The 23,465-nt window shown below is 36.4% G+C and overlaps 1 protein-coding gene across 2 annotated transcripts in view; it reads left to right on the forward strand.

The window, feature by feature from the left end:
* The window catches only part of fkbp10a (FKBP prolyl isomerase 10a), a 201,174-nt gene that overhangs the window by 113,306 nt on the left and 64,403 nt on the right, over positions 1-23,465 (forward strand). The window lies entirely within an intron of this gene.

Genomic DNA, 23,465 nt, shown 5'->3' on the forward strand with positions numbered 1-23,465 from the left:
TATTATCAAAATAAACTTTTATAACCAGTTTTTTAGATGAATCAATGAGTAATGTTTCAATGTAATTGCACCAAAACATGGTTTCCAAAGGCTGTTCAAAAAGGTGAGCAACAAAATTGTGCTTCTTTCTGAAATAGTTATTTATTGCAGAACTTCAAGAAAGTGTTTTTCTGGCTATCACCAGATAAAGCTCAATCCTTTAAGACTAAACATTTGTCTGGGGAGTCTGTTCTGTTTTTTCTACTTAAAGAGACATGATCAACAGGCGTAGTTCAAATGAGTCTGTATGAAATTGGATAGTCCTTCAACCAATCATACCACAAAATGTTAGCCTAGAAATCTAGACGCAACCTAGCGGCAGCAAATTTAATCTGCCCGCAAGTGTCGTCTAATGATTCTGAGCTGTATTCCCCTCACTCTGGACGGGCCAATCACTTGGAGTTAAGCTTTTCTCTGAAAAAAGAACAAAGAACGGCACTGAAGTCATTCTTAAAAAGGGAAGATGTGTTCGGAGTTTAGCCGACCGGATTCGGTGAATGTTTAATCTATCAACAAGCTCTGTTTCACCTTCGTTGCTCTGGTTGGTGGGAGCGCTATTCTATCGCGTGCAGAGGGAGTTTGAAAGACAACCGTTTATCCCGCCCCTCGGATTGAGCCCTGTCTATGGTGAGTTTCCAGACCAAACATCTTGATGTGGGTCTGGCTTGTCAGGCTAACAAAATGTGTGATCAGGGGCATTAGTTAAAATGACTCTGTATGCAATTGGATAGTCCCTCAACCAATTAGACCAATTAGCCATGTAGTGAACCAGGTGGATAAACCAGTTTGTTATTGGTTTCAGCCAATTTGTAACAGAAGCAGGATAAAACAATTTACAGGTTTCCTGCCTGCTCAAATTGCCAGCAGATCAGGCTGTGTTTACCAAGTCTACGGAAGTGTCACACTTAGAATCCAAAAGAGAGATATTTATATATTTACATGCCCATCAAATTCCATTTTTTTCCAGAACTGTATAATAAAATATCTATACAGTATTCATACAGATTGATTCTGAATCTGAATATTTTTGTACATATGGTTTTTGTTAGAATATCCTTCTACAAATGTGTTTGCTTTCCTCGCTGTAATTTCTCTGGAGATTCAAGATGCTGCCCTACAGTATGCTCAGAGATTTACGGCTCATATTATCCCTTATGTAGTTACAGATGCAGCATTTTGACTGAACTTCTACTTCTGCTGCATGAGATGAGAACACATCTTTACAATTTTATGGGTCTTAAAAGAGTCTGAGTTTATGATACATGTCCTTATTTCATGCAAAACGCTAGCCTACTCTGTCTGGATGTATTTACATTTGCTCTGATTATGTGTTTTCGTCACCTATCACACATACACACTTCAATGAGCTGACAGAAAGCAGGTTAATGCGTTTACATGCTGCGCGAAATCGGGGTAAGAAGCAAAAAACTACCTGTCCTGATTGGTTTATCCTTACGCTGTTTATAACCTTACTCCGATAAAAGAAAACGGGTTACCGCGTTTACGTGACCATGTTCATTGTCAGTTTATTAGACACAATCGGCTTAAATGTCCCTAGAATGAAAAATGTAATTAACCATGGCATAGTTGAATAACAAGAGTTCAGTACATGGACATCACATACAGTGAGTCTCAAACACCATTATTTCCTCCTTCTTATGTAAATCTTGTTTGTGACAAACACAAAGGAAAAACAGATTTTTTAATCTATTAATTCGATAATTTTTTTTCGTTTAAAAAACAAACTTGTGATTGACAGTATACGGTAGATATGTTTCCGCCAATCATAGCCGAACTCTACATTAATATTCATGACCCTTCCAAATAAGGCAAAAACAGACCATTACATCCTAGGGACGTTTCTGGGGTTGTAAATGGACCTGTCAAACCGTATCTGGACAATTTTAACCCTTAAATAAGTCACATACCCTATATGTAGATATCAGAGAACATTTTAAAATATTGTTTCAACTCATTCTAGGGCACCTTTAAGGAGGTGCATGTAAACATACTCGGTTGATGCGTAAATGCCAATTATATTAAAATGTTGAAGCAATACTGAGATTTTAACCACAAATCAATGGTAATAATATTGATTCAACATTACAAAGTGATATTTTTTAACATAACTTTTGCACCCTCACTTACTGTTGAAATAATTTCAACCACACATCAATGGTTATATCATTGATTTAACATTACAGAATAGTTTTTCAACATCACTTTTGCGCCCTCAGTTACTGTTGAAACAATGTTAAGATTTCAACAAAAAAATCAATTGTAGTAATCGTTGATTCAACACTATAAACTGATGTTAGTTCAATATCATGTTTGCACCCGCATTTAATGTTGAATCAATGGTGAAAAAAATCAGTGGTAATGCTATTGAATCAACATTACACTATGATGGATTCTACATCACTGATGTTGAATCATATTGAAATTACCAAAAATAATCAATGGTAATATTGTTGAATCAACGTTACGCTATGGTGGATTCTACCTCACTGATGTTGAATCAATATTGAAATTAAAGGTGTCATGAACTGTTTATATTTATTTTTTTATACTGCTGTCTGAGGTCAACTAATGACGTTCATGTGGTTTTTACTTTCTAAAACACCATAATGAACGAGTAATATTTTCTACAATGGTTTTGAGGCTCTCTCCTGCATGCTTGGCTTTAATGGGCATGCCACACTAAAGACATGGAAGTAAATGCCCATGGCTAGAATTGGATAAGATTTGAATATTTAATGAGCTTTTGCTCCCCTGTCAGTTCTCATGAGGGAGGAATTGTTTTGAAAGAGGCAATTTGAATGATTCTCTCACAGGGCTTGCAAAACGTCTTTATCAAACAAACACAATGATTTATCTTTAATTCACCCGCGATTGATTCAAAGTTAATTTTTTTTATTACTTGGCCCACCTGATTGGTGGATACAAGCACCGCACCCTTCAAATATCAAGTCAAGAAAGTGAACAACGCAGATCAAGAAAGGAATGTTATTTCACTATTTATGACGTTGGGCTTTGCGAGCCCTGGCCCATAGAGTGAGGCAAAAAAGTATTTAGTCAGCCACCAACTACACAAGTTCGCCCACTTAAAAAAATAATAGAGGCCTGTCATTTTCATCATAGGTACACTTCAACTATGAGAGACAGAATGAGAAAAAAAATCCAGAAAATCACATTGTCTGAATTTTATAGAATTTATTTACAAATTATGGTGGAAAATTAGTATGTTATGTTTAGTTTAGTTTATTGATTTATATAGCACATTTAAAACAACCAAGGTTGTCACCAAAGTGCTGTATACAAGCATTAAAACAAAATCAAAACAGAATTACACATTAGATATAAACATTGAGGGTACATGGTAAAGCATTAACACCATTAGATAAAACATAAAGAATATAAATGAGTTTTTAAGGATGCTTTAAAAGTAGCAACAGAGGGGGAAGATCTGATACTAAGAGGAAGACAGTTCCAGAGTCGAGGAGCCGCTACAGGGAAAGCCCGGTCACCTTTAGTCTTATAACGATAGGGAGGAATAGAAAGTAGAAGTTTATTCGAAGAGCGCAGGGATCTTGAGGCATTGTGCATAACAAGAAGATCACTAATGTACTGAGGTGCAAGCCCATGCAGGGCTTTAAAAACAAAAAGCAACATTTTTAAATCAATCCGTGACCTAACCGGTATCCAATGAAGAGAGGCTATCACAGGAGTGATGTGCTGATGCTTTTTTTTTGTGCCAGTTAGTAGTCTGGCTGCTGCGTTCTGAAACATTTGCAAATTATTTACAGATGAATTAGGCAAACCCTGGTACAACGAATTACAATAGTCCAGCTTCGAGGTGATAAATGCATGAATGACGGTTTCAAGGTCTTTCTTTGATAGCATCATCCTAATTTTAGCAATAGATCTCAGTTGGAAGAAACTGCTTTTTACCACAGCATTAATCTGCTTATTGAAACTCTGGAATTGTAAGGCTGGAATCAAAAATTACAGCAAGATTCCTGACACAGTCATGAACATTTGAGAACAGAGAACCAAGCTGACGGACTATGGTAGAAGTCAGGGTAACACTTTATAATAACGTTCAGTTGTAAGTCATTTATAAGTGGTTAGTTAATGATGAACTAATCATTTACAAAACATTCATAAATGATTATCAAGTGATATGCTAACATTTTATAAATGTTTTGTAAATTCCGTTACAAGTCATTTACAAGTGATTAGTAAATAATTAACTAATGATTTATGAAACATGACTACGTGTTCATTAATGATTAATGAGTGATTTGTTGATTATTTTACATATATTTAGTAGATTAAGTTATAAGTAATTTACAGTTTAATAGTTAATAATGAACTAATGATTTACAAAACATGACAATGCATTCATAAATGTTACTAAATTGTTACTTTTTTGTATATTTTGTAGATTCAGTTATACATTAAAGTTATTAGATAATGATAAACTAATCATTTACAAATCATGAGTATACATTCATAAATGATTAAGAATAATATGCTAACAATTTGCAAATCTGTAAGTTATCTTTAAAAAATAACATATAAAATAACCAAACAGATCCTTAGTAAATGGCTAAGTTACTAGTTAATATATTATTAATCACTGAAATGTCAGTGTACCATTATATCAATAAACAATTGTTAATTGTGAACAAATGATGATCAAACCATTAGTAGATAATGAATATATAATTTATTGATGCATCATTACATTTTTAAGCTGGTCTGTTAAAACCCACACCATTTTTTTTTTAAAGAATGATAAATTACTAGTTGTCAAATTAATACATTTTTTAGAATGACTTAAAGTCAGGGGATTGCAGTGCGTTAAGTTAAATCCTTTAACTTAAAGGGGGGGTGAAACACTCAGTTTCAGTCAATCTCATGTCAATCTTGAGTACCTATAGAGTAGTATTGCATCCTTCATATCTCCGAAAAGTCTTTAGTTTTATCATATTTATAAAAGAAATATGGGCTGTACCGAGTCTTTCCGGAAAAAACCGAGCGCCTGGAGGCGTATCGTGTGGGCGGAGCTAAAGAATGACGAATGTGCACAAAGCGGTGATGTCCTCAAGCGTGGAGAAACCCATCTCAGCTATCTCAGCTAATACAGATAATGATCCACAATCAAATCTGAGGCTGAAATAAATTTAACAGGAGAAAAGGCAACATCAGGATGTCCGTCTCTGTGGTATGTACTGTATTTAGGGGCCTTTGTGTGTCTGTACGCGCAGTTTATGAGGACATGATTCGGTTTATGGACTATTGTATGTGACTAGACCTTAGAGGTAGCAAGCAAAACGGTTTAGCACGTCAGAGTCAGACTAGTGTTATACAGAACAACAATGGAGTAACCGTTAGCGCATTTGAATGACGAAGCACGCGATCGTATTGTTTACTGATGTTTACTCATGCGACGGTAGCCAATAGCAGACATTTGAAGTTGATTTACTCACCGGCTGCTTCCAAAGCAGGACCTAATCTTTATCGCTGGGACCGCTCTGTCAAAAACACACTTCTTTGGTATGATTTGGTGAAGTCCTGTGACAGCAGTGACCGTGGAAATCCACTTTGCGACGCGACTGAAGCGATGCCTTGAAGCTTCCCGTCATTTCTGCGTTCAAATCGGTTCAAATGCAGCGCTGCCTTCCCGGAATGCTGTGCTGAAGCGTTGAAGTCGCTCGACGTCACCCATAGGAATAAAGTGGAGCGCGGCGCGTCATAAGTGTTCACGGACGACTGGATCTGCACCTGAGAGACTGTTTACGGCGTGCATTTCCTCTCTCTCCCTCTAGTTACGCGCGCGCACCCTTCCGGGAGAAGAGCCCGTACAGCCCATACAAGGACCTTCCGATCTATTTAACGTCAAGTAGACCCATACTCGAAAAAAACTCGCCGAAACTTGTGAGAAACCGGAAGGAGTATTTTTAACACAGACATACTCCATCAAACGTCCAACATTAGTTTTTGAAACTTTGTCTATGTTAGGATGGGAATCCAAGTCTTTAAAGGTGTAAAAAGCTCAGTATGCATGAAACAGCATTTCACCCCCCCTTTAATGGTGCAGACTTGTGCTTTGTGATGGGTCTAATGTAAGTGATAATGTGAACTGGTTTACCCTCCAGTGAAGCATCAGGTGCACGTGTCTATACCCTCACCAGTCAGCATTTACATTAAAGTACACACCTCAAAGTGTTCATCACCTGTTAGAGATGATGTTGTATACGCATGAATAAATCATTTACAAATCTTTATCACCCGTTACAAATGATCTGCACACGTATACAAGGCATTTGCAACGCTTTCTGCGTCCCCTAATCTAAAGTGTAGACTATTCATCACTTGGAAATGTTTTACACATCATTTGTAGATATTTCTTACCCGTTACAAATGATCTGTACACGTATACAAGGCATTTACAATGCTTTTAGCGTCCCCTAATCTAAAGTGTAGACTATTCATTACTTGTAAATGTTTTACACATCATTTGTAGATATTTCTCACCCGTTTACGTTAGAAATGCGTCCATTGGTTGCCACAACAAATGTAACATTAAATGTGAAAATTAAATTCTGCTATTCCTCACCTGTTGCAATAGAAATGTGTAAATAGGTAATTCATCTAAATACTGAAAGCATTTAACTCCAATTCGTCACAACCAATCCCTTCCCTTAACCTACCCGTTTGTGTTTTGAAAAAAACAAAAAAAAACAGGCAGATACGACTGCAGGAACAATTTATTCAAAAAGTACAAATATTCCAAGTGTCCCGAGGCCAAACGATTGGTTTGTGTGAAGTAAATCCCCAGAAGTGATCAGCAGCGTCGAGTCCATCAACCGGCCGATGATTAATGATTAACACATTTCAAAATTTGCCGCCCAGAACTTCCGGAAGAAACGTCACGTCAGCTTTGACAGCATTGGCTGTCATGTGTCTCATGACCAATTGCGTCATTACGTCAGCTTTGATTGTAAAATGCCATTGGCTCTCGTGTGTCATGTGACCGATTGCTTCCTGCTAAAGAGTCAGGACAGGAGTATTATTTGAATGATAAATAGGATAAATATGCTTTCAACTCTGATCTTCACATAAAGATATCGTATGACTTAAGAAAACGTTGAATACAACATGAGCTAATACTTTTATACTGTTTTTAGTCAGTTTTTGCAATAAAAAGTAGCCTATTTATATGTATAAAATCATGTCTACTTTTACAAATGCAAAGAATTAAATACGTATTGAGCTGATGCATTGGGATATGCAACAATACATTATATGGGCTACTCATCATTTACTAATGGTTTGATCATCATTTGTTAATGATTAACAATTTATTGAGATAATAGTATATTGACATTTCGTTGATTAATAATATATTAACTAGTAACTTAACCATTTACTAAGGATCTGTTTTATAAATTAGGAGGAGGATTTATAAAAGGATTAAAGGATTTATAAATGTATAGTTATAATTTGTAAATTATTAGTTTATCATTATCTAATAACTTGTAAATAATGTATAACTGAATCTACAAAACATACATTTATGTAACATTTGTAACATGCATTTAAAGTAACATTTATGAAATGCATTGTCATGTTTTGTAAATCATTAGTTCATTATTAACTAATCATTTGTAAATCACATATACCTGAATCTACTAAATATAAGTAAAATAATTAACAAATCACTCATTAATCATTAATGAACAAGTAGTCATGTTTCATAAATCATTAGTTAATTATTTACTAATCATTTGTAAATGACTTGTAACGGAATTTACAAAACATTTATAAAATGTTAGCATATCACTTGATAATCATTTATGAATGTTTTGTAAATGATTAGTTCATCATTAACTAACCACTTATAAATGACTTACAACTGAACGTTATTATAAAGTGTTACCGAAGTCAGATCTGATGGGGCAAAGATAAAGATTTCACTTTTGTCATTGTTCAGCTGTAAGAAATTCATATCCATCCAACATTTTACATCACACAGACAGTCAAACAGAGTAGACACAGATCCTTTGTTGTTTTTAAAAGGAAGATATAGCTATGTAAAAGGAAGATATAGCTGTATTTTTTATAGTATCGTCTGTATAGTGGTATGATAAATTGTGTCTCTGGAAAATTTGTCCAAGTGGAAGCATATATAAAGCAAATAGAAGAGATCCTAAAATGAAACCCTGGGGTACACCGTAAGAAATTGGAGCGCGAGATGAAAAAATATTTCCTACTTTCACTGAAAAAGTGCTCTCTTTGATATAAGAGGCAAACCAGTTCAGCACGGGCCCCCGAAACCCAACTACATGCTCAAGTCTGTGTAAAAGGATATCGTGATAAAAGAATATTTGGTCACCTACAAAAAAACAAGATTTCTGGTTCTCACAAACCTTAACATTTTCTTTAAGAGGCTCATCCGTCCTCCGCTCTTTACCTGTATTAATAACACCTGTTTGAACTCATTAACAGTATAAAAGACAACTGTCCACAACCTCAAACAGTCAGACTCCAAACTATACTATGGTCTAGACCAAAGAGCTGTCAAAGGACACCAGAAACAAAATTGTAGACCTGCACCAGGCTGGGAAGACAGTACGTAAGCAGCTTGTTGTGAATAAATCAACTGTCGGAGCAATTATTAGGAAATGGGAGACATATAAGACCACTGATAATCTCCCTCGATCTGGGGCTCCACAGAATATCTCATCCCATGGGTTCAAAAATTATCACAAGAACATCGAGCAAAAATCCCAGAAGCACACGGGGGACCTAGTAAATGACCTGTAGAGTGCTGGGACCAAAGTAACAAAGGCTACCATCAGTAATACACTACGCCGCCATGGGACTGGTCTTGCAGTGCCAGACATGTCCTCCTGCTTAAGCCAATACATGTCCATGCCCGTCTGAAATTTGCTTGAGAGCATTTGTATGACCCAGAAGAGGATTGGGAGAATGTGTCATATGGTCAAATGAAACCAAAATATAACTTTTTGGTAAAAGCTCAACTTGTCGTGTTTGGAGGAGAAATAATGCTGAGTTGCACTATACCTACTGTGAAGCATTGGGGTGGAAACATTATTCTTTGGGGCTGTTGTTCTGAAAAGGGACCTGGACAACTAATCCATGTAAAGGAAAGAATGAATGGGGGGAGAAGAATCCCATGTATTAAGATTTTGAGTAAATACCTCCTTCCATCAGCAAGGGCATTGAAGATTAATTGTGGCTGGGTCTTTCAGCATGACAATGATCCCAAACACACCGCCCTGGCAACAAAGGAGTGGCTTCATAAGAAGCATTTCAATGTCCTGTAGTGGCCTAGCCAGTCTCCAGATCTCAACCCCATAGAAAATCTTTGGAGGGAGTTGAAAATCTGTGTTGCCCAGCGACGGCCCCAAAACATCACTGCTCTAGAGGACATCTGCATGGAGGAATTACTCACTCTCAATCTTACTCACAATAATATGCTGTTATACTCTATATAAAAGTCCATAGAAAACTCCACAGAAACTGTTCTATCTAAAGGTTAATGGTTCCACCTGGTTATCAACTGTAAAAATGACAAATCTGACATCTTTCCAACAGGGAAAACCATCAAAAATAATAAATGAATGAGTATATGGTGTCATTAGCCTGACAAGCCAGACCCACATCAAAATGTTTGGTCTGGAAACTCACCATTGACAGGGCTCCGAGGGGGATACAGGGCTCCGAGGGGGATAAATGGTTGTCTTTCAAACTCCCTCTGCACGCGATAGGATAGAGCTACAGCCAACCAGAGCAATGTGAATCTGAGCTCGTTGATAGATTAAACATTCACTGTATCTGGTCGGCAAAACTCTGAATACATCTTCCCTTTTTTAAGAATGACTTCAGTGCCGTTTCCTTGTTCTTTTCTTAGAGAAAAGCTTAACTCCAAAGCCGATTCGTAAGACCACTGTTCACCAGCTTCTGTGTTTAGTAGCATCCAAGCACAACTTTGCCGTGACTATGTTAAGCCCCGCCCACCGACTCTATACGCAATGTGATTGGCATGACCAAAGTTTGGTTTTTACAGCTCAGACGTGTATTGAGAGTTGCTAGACAATACTCAAGGTATATTAGATTTTTTTTTATTTTTTTATTTTTTAGAGAAATTTTTTTTATAGCAAATTAACAAATTACAGTAGCTTATACAATGCAAGTGATCATAGACATACATACATGTATAGTGGGTAGAAAAACCAAACCATAACAAATAGAGAGGAGAACCAACAAAGAAAACAAAAAACAAAAACAATACAATAACAAACAGAGAGGAAAACCATCAAAAAAAAAACAAAAAAACAACAACAACAACTGAATATAAATATAGTGATGTATGCAGGTATATTTGGTAAGTTTAAGCAATGGAGTATTAAGAGATAAGGGTAATTTGAGATGCTTATAGTAATAGTAACACATTTATACTTGAGGTAGTAATCATAACAAAAAATAATAAATAATAACTGTAGTAGTAACAGTAATAGTAACAGTAATGGTGATAGTAGTAATAGTTAAAAGTATCAGTAGTAGTGACAGTAATATTTGTAATTATCGTAATAGTAGTATTGATTGTAGGTAATAGTAATAATAGTAGTGATAGTAATAGTAGCTAATAGTAATAGTAGTAGTGATAGTAGCTATTAGTGATAACATTAGCTATAATATATATGATAATAATAACAGTAATAATAATAATAGATGTAATGTTAGGATTAGATATTCAAAGTAATATAAATCACGATATTGATGGAACGATAAACCAGGCAATCCAGTTATTGTGGAGGGACACTATGGTCTATGTCCGGGAGCCGCTCCAGCGCTGTCAGTGACCACCACCCACAGACCCCCCCGGACACAGTCACCTTCATCTGATCCACCTGGGACCCTCCCTGCCGCCAGCGACACACTCCTCAAATGATCCTCTATGCTCTGTTGAGTCCTTGATCAAATACACTGGGGCACCCTAACAGGCACCTCCAAACCAGGCTCCCCTAGTCTGGATGTGGCCTGATAAAACAAAACATACATTTTTGTTGCCCAGCCCAGTTTTTTTTTTTTTTTTTAAATTTTTATTTATTTATTTTTTTTTTTTTAAATCTGTAGTATGGACCCTGGTGTGCACCGGTTAGCTCCCCAGCCAGAGACACCACATCCAGCCCAGATATTGGTAAATGTTTTTTATTTACATGAGAGGAGTGATTTGAGGTTGAGGTGGCAAAAGGGAGAGGATCCCAAGCACCGAGTCTGTGTTGATGAACCCGCCAGCAGGACATGTCAGCCGTGCCCACCAACAGCACCAGAGCAGCAGCCCGACCCAGACCATTTATATTTAATAAATTCAAGTAGGCTACCCAGAATGTATACATAATGTTTCTGAAATGTGATTCATGACGGAAGAGATGAATATCCAAATTTCTACTACCACCATCACCAACAACAAAAAGTATTGTTAATATGCAGCTTTATATATATAATAATTTTAAGTGTATACTTATAAATCATTGCAGAAGTATAATACATTGTAATGTAATATAACTAGTATAATTTAATTTTCGTGTGATTATTAATCTATTTAAAATACCATAAATCTTAATTGAGGCATCGACTCATCAGCTAATTTTAATCAATATGTAACGATGAGAGTAGTGGATTGAAAACTGTATTAAATTTGTGCAATTGATTTTTAGTTGCTGATGTTTGTTTCTCTTTAATAACATGGTCTCTTAGTAGATGAAGCCATTGTTTAATTGATATTTGGTATTTATTTTTCCAATTGAGAAGTATTGTTTTCTTGGCGATAGCTAGAGATAGGAGTAGAGGTTTTTTATGTTCCAAGGGGAGGTTAATTTCAGATGTGTCACCTAGAAGACATAAGAGTGGAAGTGCGTTGATAGTACTTTTAAAGAGATCTGATAGTTTATTAGTGACATCTATCCAGAACTGATTAACCGGTGGGCATAGCCAGAGTGCATGAAGGTAAGTGTCTGGTGTATTTAAACTGCAGTTAGTACATTTATCAGAAGTTGTCAGCCCCATTTTAAACATGTTATGCTGTGTTATGTGTGTTCTGTGTATAATTTTATACTGAATTAACTGGATGTTTGTGTTTGTACTTAATATAAAAGTATTTCTGCAAACTGTTTTCCAAAATTCATCATTTGTGGTGATTTTGAGATCTTTTTCCCATTGTTTAACTGGTGCTGCAATTGCTTTAGTATCTATAGACAATATTAGAGTGTATAATTTACTAAGTGTTTTTACTGAATTACTAATTTTGGTGATATGTTTAAGAATTGGGGGAGGTTGTGCGATATCTTGGTTTCCAACTGTGGTTTTAATAGAATTCCTGATTTGAAGGTAGTAGTAATAATGTTCTTTTCCCAAGGTAAATTTCTGACTTAATTCTGTAAATGTAGCGAATGTGTTCCCAGTAAACAGGTGATGTAGATGTGTGATACCTTTCTCTTTCCATTTAATATTGTTTAGTGGAGTTTTGTTTATAGTGAAATCCGGGTTGTGCCATATAGGTGAGTTGATGTGTGGTGTCAGCTCATGTTGTGTCAGTGTATTAATTTGCCACCAAGCAGTGAGAGTTGGTGTAATCGTTATGTTTTTAAAAAGGTTGTTCTGTTTGATTTTTTTAGTGATAAATGGAAGATCAGATATTGTTATTTCTTTGCATTCTGCTTGTTCTAACGCTAGCCATGGGTTTTGGGAGCTGTCACCTGTGATCCATTTGCAAAAGTATTGAAGTTTGGATGCTAAGTAATAATTTTGAAAATTTGGTGCTGCTAGACCGCCTTGGTCTTTATTTTTTTGTAGTGTTTGTAAGCTTATTTTAGGATTCCTTTTTTTCCAATAGAATTTGTTAATTATTTGGTTTAATGATGTAGTTGGTTGTACCGGAGTCATATTGAATAAATAAAGGAGTTTGGGTAGAATACACATTTTAACTGTTGCAATACGACCAATGATGGAAAGTGGTAGGTTCATCCATCGAGTTAAATCATCTTCTATTGTTTTCAGTAGTGTGATAAAATTGAGATTGAACAAGTCAGAGAGGTTCTGGGATATGTTTATTCCTAAGTATGTAATATTATTAATTTTGAATGGTGTGTTCTGTATACTTCTGTCTTGTGGTTGTATATTCAGTGGTAAAATTGTTGATTTGGTCCAGTTTATGGAGTAGTCTGATATGGCAGAATATTCGTCGATGAGTTTAATTATTTCTTTAAGTGATGTTTCTGGATTTTGTACAAATAATAGGATGTCGTCTGCATACAGTGAAATTTTATGATTAGTTTTACCTGATAAAACTCCAGAAATGTTTTCATTTTGTCTTATTGCAGCAGCAAGAGGTTCTATAAATAAGGCGAAAAGTAATGGTGATAATGGGCATCCTTGGCGAGTGCCTCGCTGGAGTTGAAATGGTGATGATATTATGCCATTAGTTAAAACAGATGCTAGTGGAGTATTATAGAGTGTTTTAATCCAATGAATGAAGCAGTCTCCAAATCCAAATCTTTTAAGTGTCATATGAAGGAAGTACCAATTAACTTTATCAAATGCCTTCTCTGCGTCTAGAGATGATTATGGTCTTTTTTTTGTTTTTATTGCATAGGTCCATGATGTTGAATAGTCTTCTGGTATTGTTTGATGACTGGCGTCCTTTGATAAAACCTGTTTGGTCTGGATGGATGAGAGATGAAATTACTGATTCGAGTCGTGTTGCCAAAGTTTTACTAATAATTTTTAAATCAGTATTTAAAAGAGATAATGGGCGATAACTAGTGCTTAATGTTGGGTCTTTATTTGGTTTAAGCAGGAGTGATATTAGTGCTGAATTCATATGAGGTGGGATAGAAGAAGTGTTTTTAATTTCTGCCGTCATTCGCATGAATAATGGTGATATGGTTGTCCAAAAATGTTTGTAATATTCTGGTGGGTATCCATCTAAACCTGGGGCTTTATTGTTTGATAGAGAGTCCAGAGCTTGTTTATATTCAATTTCTGAAATAGATTCTTCTAATGAATCTCTTTGTGTTGTGGTCAGAGTGGGTAAAAATAAGTTGGAAAGAAACAATTTAGTGTCCATAATTTTCGGTTCTTTAGTATTACTGTATAAACATTTATAAAAAGTGCGAAAAGTATCATTGATGTCTTGTAGGGTGTGGAGTGTCTTTCCTTCTGGATTCTTGATTACGGGAATAAGTGACTTTTCTCTATTATGTTTGAGTAAATTAGCCAGGTATTTACCTGATTTATCATTATGTTCAAATTGTGTATATCTGAGGCATTGTTTTTGGAATTCTATCCTTTTATTTAATATGTCATCATATTCACCTTTTGTTGTATTTATTTCCTTTAGAATCTGTTCATTGGGATTTTGAGAATAAACATTGTGTAATGTATGCATTTTATTTTCTAAATCTTTTTCTCGCCTTTGTTCCTTTTTGTATTTGTATGTGGAGTATGAAATGATTTTTCCTCTAAGTACAACTTTAGCTGTTTCCCATAGAGTTACCGCAGAGATGTCTGGTGTGTCGTTTATTTCCATGAAGGATGCCCATTCCTTTTTAAAGTAGTCATTAAATTCTTTGTCTTGAAGTAATGATATATTCATCCTCCATCTGAATGATTTTTTAGTATTGTTTCTATTAGACATAGTTATAGAGATTGGTGCATGATCAGAGATGATGATAGGGTTTATTGTTGTATTTAAAATATCCGGGATGAGGGAATTGCTTGTCAAAAAATAATCAATGCGTGAATATGATTTATGAACTGCTGAAAAATAACTGTATTCTCTTGAGTTTGAGTTTTTAAGTCTCCAGCTATCGCCAAGACCTAGGTCATTCATGTACTGTTTAATGGTTTCTGTAGATTGCCATGGTTTAAAATGTGGTGGTGTATTCGATTTGTCTTGAGTAGGATCTATAACTGTATTAAAATCTCCTCCGATTATGATGGCTGATTGGGAAAGGCTAGCTATTGAGGAGAAAAAATTATGGAAAAATTGGGGATCATCTGTGTTTGGTCCGTAGATATTAGCAATGGTCTGTGATTTATTGTTAAAGATTATATTGATAATAACATATCGTCCGTCTGGGTCACATATGGCTGAGTGATTAATAACAGTTATGTTTTTATTAATTAATATAGCTACACCTCTTTTCTTTGAGTTAAAGGATGCAGAGTATATTTGTGTTAATTGCGTATTTCCTAATTTCTTGTGTTCTGATTCCAAAAGATGAGTTTCTTGCAATAAACATACATCTGCCTTTAGTTTTTTGATGTGGTTTAAAATTTTGGACCTTTTAGCTGCTGAGTTGATGCCTCGTACGTTCCAGCTAACTAATTTAAGATGTGACATTCTATGTAATGATGTTTATATAGCTTTGTTCAATATTTATCATAAATATCTGTACCCTATTATATGATATAAAATATACAAGTAGTATATATTCAGTGTCAGACAAACTCCACATGCAACAGTAATAACTCTTTTTTCCAAGCGAATATACAGAAAACTTTTGAATACGTTAAGTAGGTGATTATTATTTATCTTGTAGTGCATTCATTGGCGGCATGTTTTTTTTCTTTTCTTTTTTCTTCGTGATGGATTATAACCAGTACATAGTGTCATTCCTGTAAAGTTGGCCGTCTACATATAGTCGGTCTACAGTGAGAACTGCTTTCCTTCCATTTTGGCGAAATTGTTTCATGACCGGAATCAATATTCTCCGTCTGTCCTGAATCTCTCGAGGGTATTGATCGTTAAGCCCGAATGTAGTTCCGCGCAGTTCTCTGCCCTTGCTCTTAACCAGTTCTTTCTGTTTGTAATGCTCAAATTTTGCAATGATGGGACGCGGTCGTTTAGTGTCTGCATTTTTGTTAGATCCGAGGCGGTGGACGCGGTGGAAGGTAATATTGTTGACAGATTCTAGTGGGAGTTTAAGAGAAGAATGCATGAAATCTTTAATTGCTTGTTCCGGGTTATCTTGGATTTGTTCTGGTATACCCGAAAAGATCAGGTTGTCTCGCATGCTGCGGCACTGGATGTCTAATACGGAATCTTTCAATAGTTTATTTTCGTTTGTAATATGTGTAATTGTTGCTGTGAGTTCTGATATCTTTGTATGCATTTCTTTATTGTCTTTTTGCAATGAGTCAATCTGTGATTGACTGAACTCAAGGCTGGTTTTAAGATCTTTGATGTCTTGATGGAGCAGTTCAAGAATTGCCAGTTTATTGTTTATGGATTCTAGAAGTCCCACCTCTATTGTTGTAGTAGTTCCATCCTCGGACTCTGCTGAGTATTCCCGGCGCGGTTGTTTCTTTTGGGGTTGTGGCATGTTGGTCAAATTGTTGAAGTAGCTGTCTATGAACTTTTCCAGGTATTCCACGATGGGCTTTAATCCGGTTCTGTTATTTGAAGTGATCGACGTTGAAATAGTAAAGTACTTACAAGGAGATCGTTCTGTTTTGTTTTAGCTGAGTCCAGGGCGCCGCCATGTTAGATCGTACCTGATGTCTCGCGAGATCGTCACAGGCACATCACCTCGACTAGGCATATTAGATTTGCTGCCGCTAGGGTGCGTCTAGATTTCTAGGCTATGGTGTCAAGGCTTTGCAATCAAAAAATGTGGTTATAATGAAAGTCAATGGGGAAAAACCATAGACAGTAAAAGAAGTGGACGGAGGGATCCCATTGCCTTCTACGGCGTTAACTGATGTCAGTATAGGAGCACTCACTTCCTGATGGCTGAGCGAACTGCGCAGGCTCAGACTGAGCTTGACGACGTAGATGTGACGTGAGCCTTCTGTCTGACAGCTGTAGGTCTTCTAGTAGTTGTGGAAATGGAAAGCTGAATCACGTTGTTTAAATATTTTCTCCCGTTGCTTTTGGCTCACTACGGGCTTCTCCCCATTCTTCCCCCTTGACTTTATCAGACTTTATGTCTACACGTCCCCCCGACTGTCTCATAGACAGTAGAAGATTGCCTGCGAGCGTCTCCTCTGGTCTATACGGTAATTTCTCAACTGTGCGACAGAGTCGCGTTGGTTATGACGCAATAATTAGCCTATTTTTACAAAAACAGCTTCTACGGGGCGATAGTGTAAGATACAAGGTAAGGGAGCCTTTTATGCATTGTCGTGTTTCTTTAGAAATAAACAATGGACAAATGGAGTCTTTAAACGCCTCAGATGTAAAGTTATTCACTGTCAAAGTGACTCAAAAATGAATGGGAGTCAATGGGATGCTAACAGCAGGTGATGGCTTGGTTAGCAATGGCAGCCCCTAGGGGTGGAACGCTTTCCGAGCGCTAGATTACCCCCTTGGGAAAAACAGCCACGGGGAGTAAATGAGGGAGAACTTTTTAAATCTAATGCTGCACAAAAATTAACAATGCATCAAAGCCAATGCTGTTTCTAATCTTTGACATGTCCAAGACTCTGATAAGAGGTAAAAAAAAAAAAAAAATCCAATCAACAATTCTTTATATTGAAAATAAGTAATTGTGTGTTTTCCCCCCAAATCAGTGACATCATTTATGAAATTAGCAATTAAAGAGTTAAAATCCAGATTTAAAAAAAAAACAGTAGTTTTGATCAGGATTGAGGTTGATTAATAGATTTATTTAAAAAAAAATGTTTATGACATTTTTATAGCAGTTTAAAGTCCTGTGTGATACAACTAAATAAAATTCTGTGTAATTGAAGACTTAAATATTAAGCTTTTCCTCGTGGTAGTTTAATTCACAGGACCGGACACCAGTTATTTTGCCAAGAAATTTATTTTATATAATTTTATATCAGACATAGGAGAGAAAGACAATTTTTCTGGGAGATGATCTTCATTCCAGCTTTCTCTGTCTTCCTGGACACCTAGTTTAGATTTTATAGGTTGCTCAGACAGAGAAATTAATTACATTACCAGATAAACAGGTTGTTTGCGCTATACCTCATGCTTTCACATGGCATAATATACCCTAGAACATATGCATAGAGAAACGTGTTGTTCATTATTCAAAATATGTCTTATAGAGAACTTGTGACATGTGTCCTATGCATTGGTAGGAAAACAGCATCATGCTACATAATACTTCCTTACAGAGAGTTGCAATCACATGTGCATAATTGGAAAACTTATGCTACATATTCCTGTGTTCCAAATGATCTCCTCTCCATGTCTCTCACACTCCTGTGATCAGACTCATTCAGACTAAATAATAATGATTATACAAATAATAATGAATATTAGTAAAGAATAAAAATACACATACATAATATTAACTGATTATACATACTAATAATACACAAAACAACACCAAACAAATTTCGATCTACATCTTCCTTCTTCTGGAACTACGGCTGTCCATTCCACACCATCACCCAGGTAGCCAACCTATTGAAGTGATAGTGAGAAAGAAGAATAGCAGACGAAGAAATAAACAAGGGCAGAAAAATAGAAATGGAAAAAAACAAAAAACAAAACAAAGAAACAAAACAAAAGAACCCAAACCCATGTTATGTTCCAGAGACGATTTGTCATTTAACGTCTATGTGTTAATATGAACCACTATCTTCTAAGAAAGTAAAAACTAATGAATCTTCACCATTGCCTCGTTCAGGCCCTGAACTCCTCCAGTTCCTGGTCAAAATAACAAACAAACATAAATGTTGATGTTAAAGATTTCTATCCCTTGGGGTTGTGAATCAGTAAGCAGATGTTGATTGTTTGTGAGGTTATGTTCTGTAAGTAGTTTAGTGTGTAAAATCTCCTATTTCACTCTGTATTTCCTATTCTCGGTTTTATCCATATGGTTAGAGATAACCAGTCTAACAGGCTTAGTACGTTTCCTACTAGTAACACATTTTATCAGTTGTATTACTAACAGAAACACAAAAACTCTAACCATAATCAAAACTATCCATTCCGACCAGGATAAATTCCCGGGAATATGTGCTAATTTCTTCTCAGACAACAATTTAGCTGCTCCATTCGCTACGATAACATGACCCATTTCTTTAATTCCCTCTTTTTGAGCTGCTTTAACACTCTCCTTAAACCATTTCAAAGAGTTCAGAATTCCTTTCCACTACTAAATCATTATTTCACCACTGTGGATCTAAATTCAACAACTAGACATGTGGAACATGAATTCCACCCAATTGAAGAGGATAGAGAATCTCAATGCAAAATGGATCAGGAGGAATTGGACACAACTTCCCTCCATATATCATAGTCTCACTTGTTCCATCATGTAATATACACCACTGTGCTTCCGACACCTGCCATGCACCTGTGGCTTGATCTAAAGGAACTACTTCCCAAACTGCAGATCAATTAAGGGATAGACTAAACATTGTAGAACACAAGCAAATTACCCACTCATATTCCTCAACACAACAGTCTATGGAAAAAATCATTGGTGTTTCGCCTTCAGATCAATATCCATTTCTCCCTAATCTGATAACGGAATCTCCTTGTGTAGCACCCATTGATTGGAATTGTCTCACTGTCATTATATTGCGCTGTCCATATTGAGGCCATACCAAAGATAAAGGTAATGTGCCGGAATCAATCAATCAATCAACTTTATTTATATAGCGCTTTTACAATCACGATTGTGTCAAAGCAGCTTCACAGTGTCAAACAGGATAATATTGCGGCAAAATTAGATTTGGCTGTACAGTCGTACTGGAGAAAACAGTGATGTTATCAGCTTATTTTAATTTATCAGACTAACATTAGCGTAGATGCCACTCTTTTTATGATGTAACGAGTACATCAGGTGTTATTGGAAGTGTTCCCGGTTCCGGCTGACCTAGTTAATGCAGCCTAACAATCAGTCAATTGATTTGAATAATAAAAGTTAAAAATGTTCTATGTGTATGCCATAGTAAAGAGATGTGTTGTTAGTCTAGATTTAAACTGACAGAGTGTGTCTGCTTCCCGAACAATGCTAGGAAGACTATTCCACAGTTTAGGAGCTAAATAGGAAAATGATCGACCGCCTGCAGTTGATTTAGATATTCTAGGTATTATCAACTGGCCAGAGTTTTGAGACCGCAATAGACGTGATGGAGTATAATGCGTTAAGAGCTCGCTTAAGTACCGGGGAGCTAAACTATTTAGTGCTTTGTAAGTAATAAGCAATATTTTTAAATGTATGCAATGTTTAATAGGGAGCCAGTGCAGTGTTAACAGAACTGGACTAATATGATCATACTTCCTGGTTCTAGTAAGAACTTTAGCTGCTGCATTTTGGACCAGCTTGAGTTTGTTTATTAAGCGAGCAGGGCAACCGCCCAGTAGAGCATTACAATAATATAGCCTTGAGCTCATGAACGTATGTACTTACTGTTTAGCATTTTGCATTGAAAGCATGTGCCGTAATTTAGATATATTTTTAAGATGATAGAATGCGGTTTTACAGATGCTAGAAACGTGGCTTTCAAATGAAAGATTGGTATCAAAGAGCACACCCAGATTCCTCACTGACGACGAGGGCTTGACAGAGCAGTCATCAAGTGTTAGACAGTATTCTAGGTTACTACTTGTGGAGCTTTTCTGTCCAATAATTAAAAATTCAGTTTTATCTGAATTAAGTTGCAGGAAATTACTATTCATCCAATTTTTTATATCAGCTATGCATTCCGTTAATCTTGTGAATTGGTAGGTTTCGTCAGGGCGTGAGGAAATATAGAGCTGAGTATCATCAGCATAACAATGAAAACTAACGCCATGCTTCCTAATGATATCTCCTAGTGGTAGCATATACAGGGTGAAAAGCAACGGTCCTAACACTGAGCCTTGCGGTACCCCATCCTGAACTTGTGATTGGTGTGACATCTCTTCATTTACTGCTACAAACTGGTAACGGTCAGATAAGTACGATTTAAACGATGCCAAAGCAGTTCCACTAACGCCAACATAATTTTCGATTCTATTCAGAAGAATATTGTGATCGATAGTATCAAATGCAGCGCTAAGATCGAGTAACACTAATAGAGAGATACAACCACGATCAGATGATAAGAGTAAATCATTTGTAACTCTGATTAGAGCAGTCTCAGTACTATGATACGGTCTAAATCCTGACTGGAAATCCTCACATATACCATTTCTTTCTAAAAAGGAACATAATTGTGAAGACACAGCCTTTTCTAGTATTTTTGATAGAAACGGCAGATTCGAGATTGGCCTGTAATTGACTAATTCTTTAGGATCAAGTTGCGTTTTTTTAATAAGTGGTTTAATTATAGCCAACTTAAAAGTTTTCGGTACATATCCTAATGTCAAAGATGAATTAATGATATTAAGCAGAGGATCTATGACCTCTGGAAGTATCTCTTTTAATAGCCTAGTCGGTATAGGGTCAAGCATACATGTTGTGGATTTTGATGATTTTACAAGTTTAGTCAATTCTTCTCCTCCTATAGTAGTGAATGAGTGTCATTTTTCCTCAGTGACACTACAATGCTCTGTCTGAAGTGATACTGTAATAGACGGCTGCATGGTTATAATTTTATTCCTAATATTATCATTCTTACTAGTAAAGAAGTTCATAAAGTCATTACTGCTGTGTTGTTTACAAACATCAGAAGCTGAAGCTTTATTTTTTGATAATTTAGCCACTGTATCGAATAAATAATTGCGCTCCATTTTTCTGGCTGCTGTTTTAAGGGCCCGAGTGTGCTCGTTGTACTACGGCGTTGGATTATTTGCTTTAATCTTCTTTAAGCGCCGGGGAGCAACTATGTCTAAAGTGCTAGTAAAGAGAGAGTCAATAGTTTCTGTTGCAGCATCAAGTTCCTCTTGGTTATCTGTAATGCTGAGGAGATGGAACTGATGAGGAAGATTATGTACAAAGCAATCTTTAGTCGCAGCGGTTATCGTCCTGCCATATTTGAAGCGAGGGGATGGCTTTGCAGCCTTAGGTAAATTAAGTATACATGATATTAGGTAATAATCTGAGATATCATCGCTCTGCTGCAGAATTTTAACAGTATCAACATTTATTCCATGTGACTTTATTAGATCTAAAGTATGATTAAGGCGATGAGTGGGTCCCGATACGTGTTGTCTAACTCCAATAGAGTTTAGAATGTCTCTAAATGCCAATCCCAATGCGTCTTTTTCATTGTCTACGTGGATATTAAAATCCCCAACAACTAGTACTTTATCTACAGCTAATACTAACTCCGATACAAAACCAGCAAATTCTTTGATAAAGTCTGTATTGTGCCCTGGTGGCCAGTATACAGTAGCCAACACAAATGTCAGACGGGATTTATCATTTACACTACACAGCGTTACATAAAGCACCAAAACTTCAAAGGAATTATATTTGAAACTAGACTTCTGAGTAATACTGAAAATATTATTATAAATTACAGCAACACCTCCCCCTTTACCTTTCAGACGTGGCTCATGTTTGTAACAATAATCTCGGGGGGTGCGCTCATTTAAAGTAATGTAATCGTCAGGTTTTAGCCAGGTTTCTGTCAAGCACAGCACATCTAAGTTATGGTCTATAATCATATCATTGACAACAAGCGTTTTTGGCGCAAGGGATCGAATATTCAGCAACCCAAGCTTTATCAATTGTTCATCCGTATTATATCTGTTGTTTATTTGTTGGACATCAATACAATTTTTACTGTTGAATGGTTTTGATGGTTTTTTGTATTTACTAATTCGGGGAACAGACACAGTCTCTATATGATAATATCTAGGTGAAAGAGTCTCTATGTGCTGGGATTTAGCTGACTTTGGTGACGTGAGACAGCTAGCAGACGGTTGGTTTAGCCAGTTTGTCTGCTTCCTGACCTGGGCCCCAGTGAGTCAAGGTTTAGCTCTAAGACTATGTGCCAAATTACTAGAGAGAAGAGCAGCACCAGCCCAGGAGGGATGAATGCCATCTATCTTCAACAGGTCAGGTCTGCCCCGAAAACTTTTCCAATTGTCTATGAAACCTATGTTATTTTGCAGACACCACTTAGACAACCAGCCATTGAGTGATGATAATCTGCTAACTATTTCATCACTCCTTTTCGCAGGGAGAGGACCAGAGAAAAATACGGCTTTTGACAACATAAAGCTTGGATGCGTGTCTCTAAATCTGAAATCTTCTCCGTCAGCCTGATTAATTCCTTACATTTATCACATGTGAAGCCCTGTTCGCCAACAGAGATAGATATGCTAAACATGTAGCATGCAGTGCAAGTGACAATGACAGGAGAAGAAGACATGGCTTACCGTATTTGTTGATGAATCCAAAACTTACCACAGTTGTCTGATGGAGTCTTTTTAATAATCCAACTCACCACGGTTGTCTAAAGAATTC

Source organism: Pseudorasbora parva, chromosome 19 (assembly GCF_024679245.1).
Source record: "Pseudorasbora parva isolate DD20220531a chromosome 19, ASM2467924v1, whole genome shotgun sequence".
Classification (NCBI taxonomy): domain Eukaryota; kingdom Metazoa; phylum Chordata; class Actinopteri; order Cypriniformes; family Gobionidae; genus Pseudorasbora; species Pseudorasbora parva.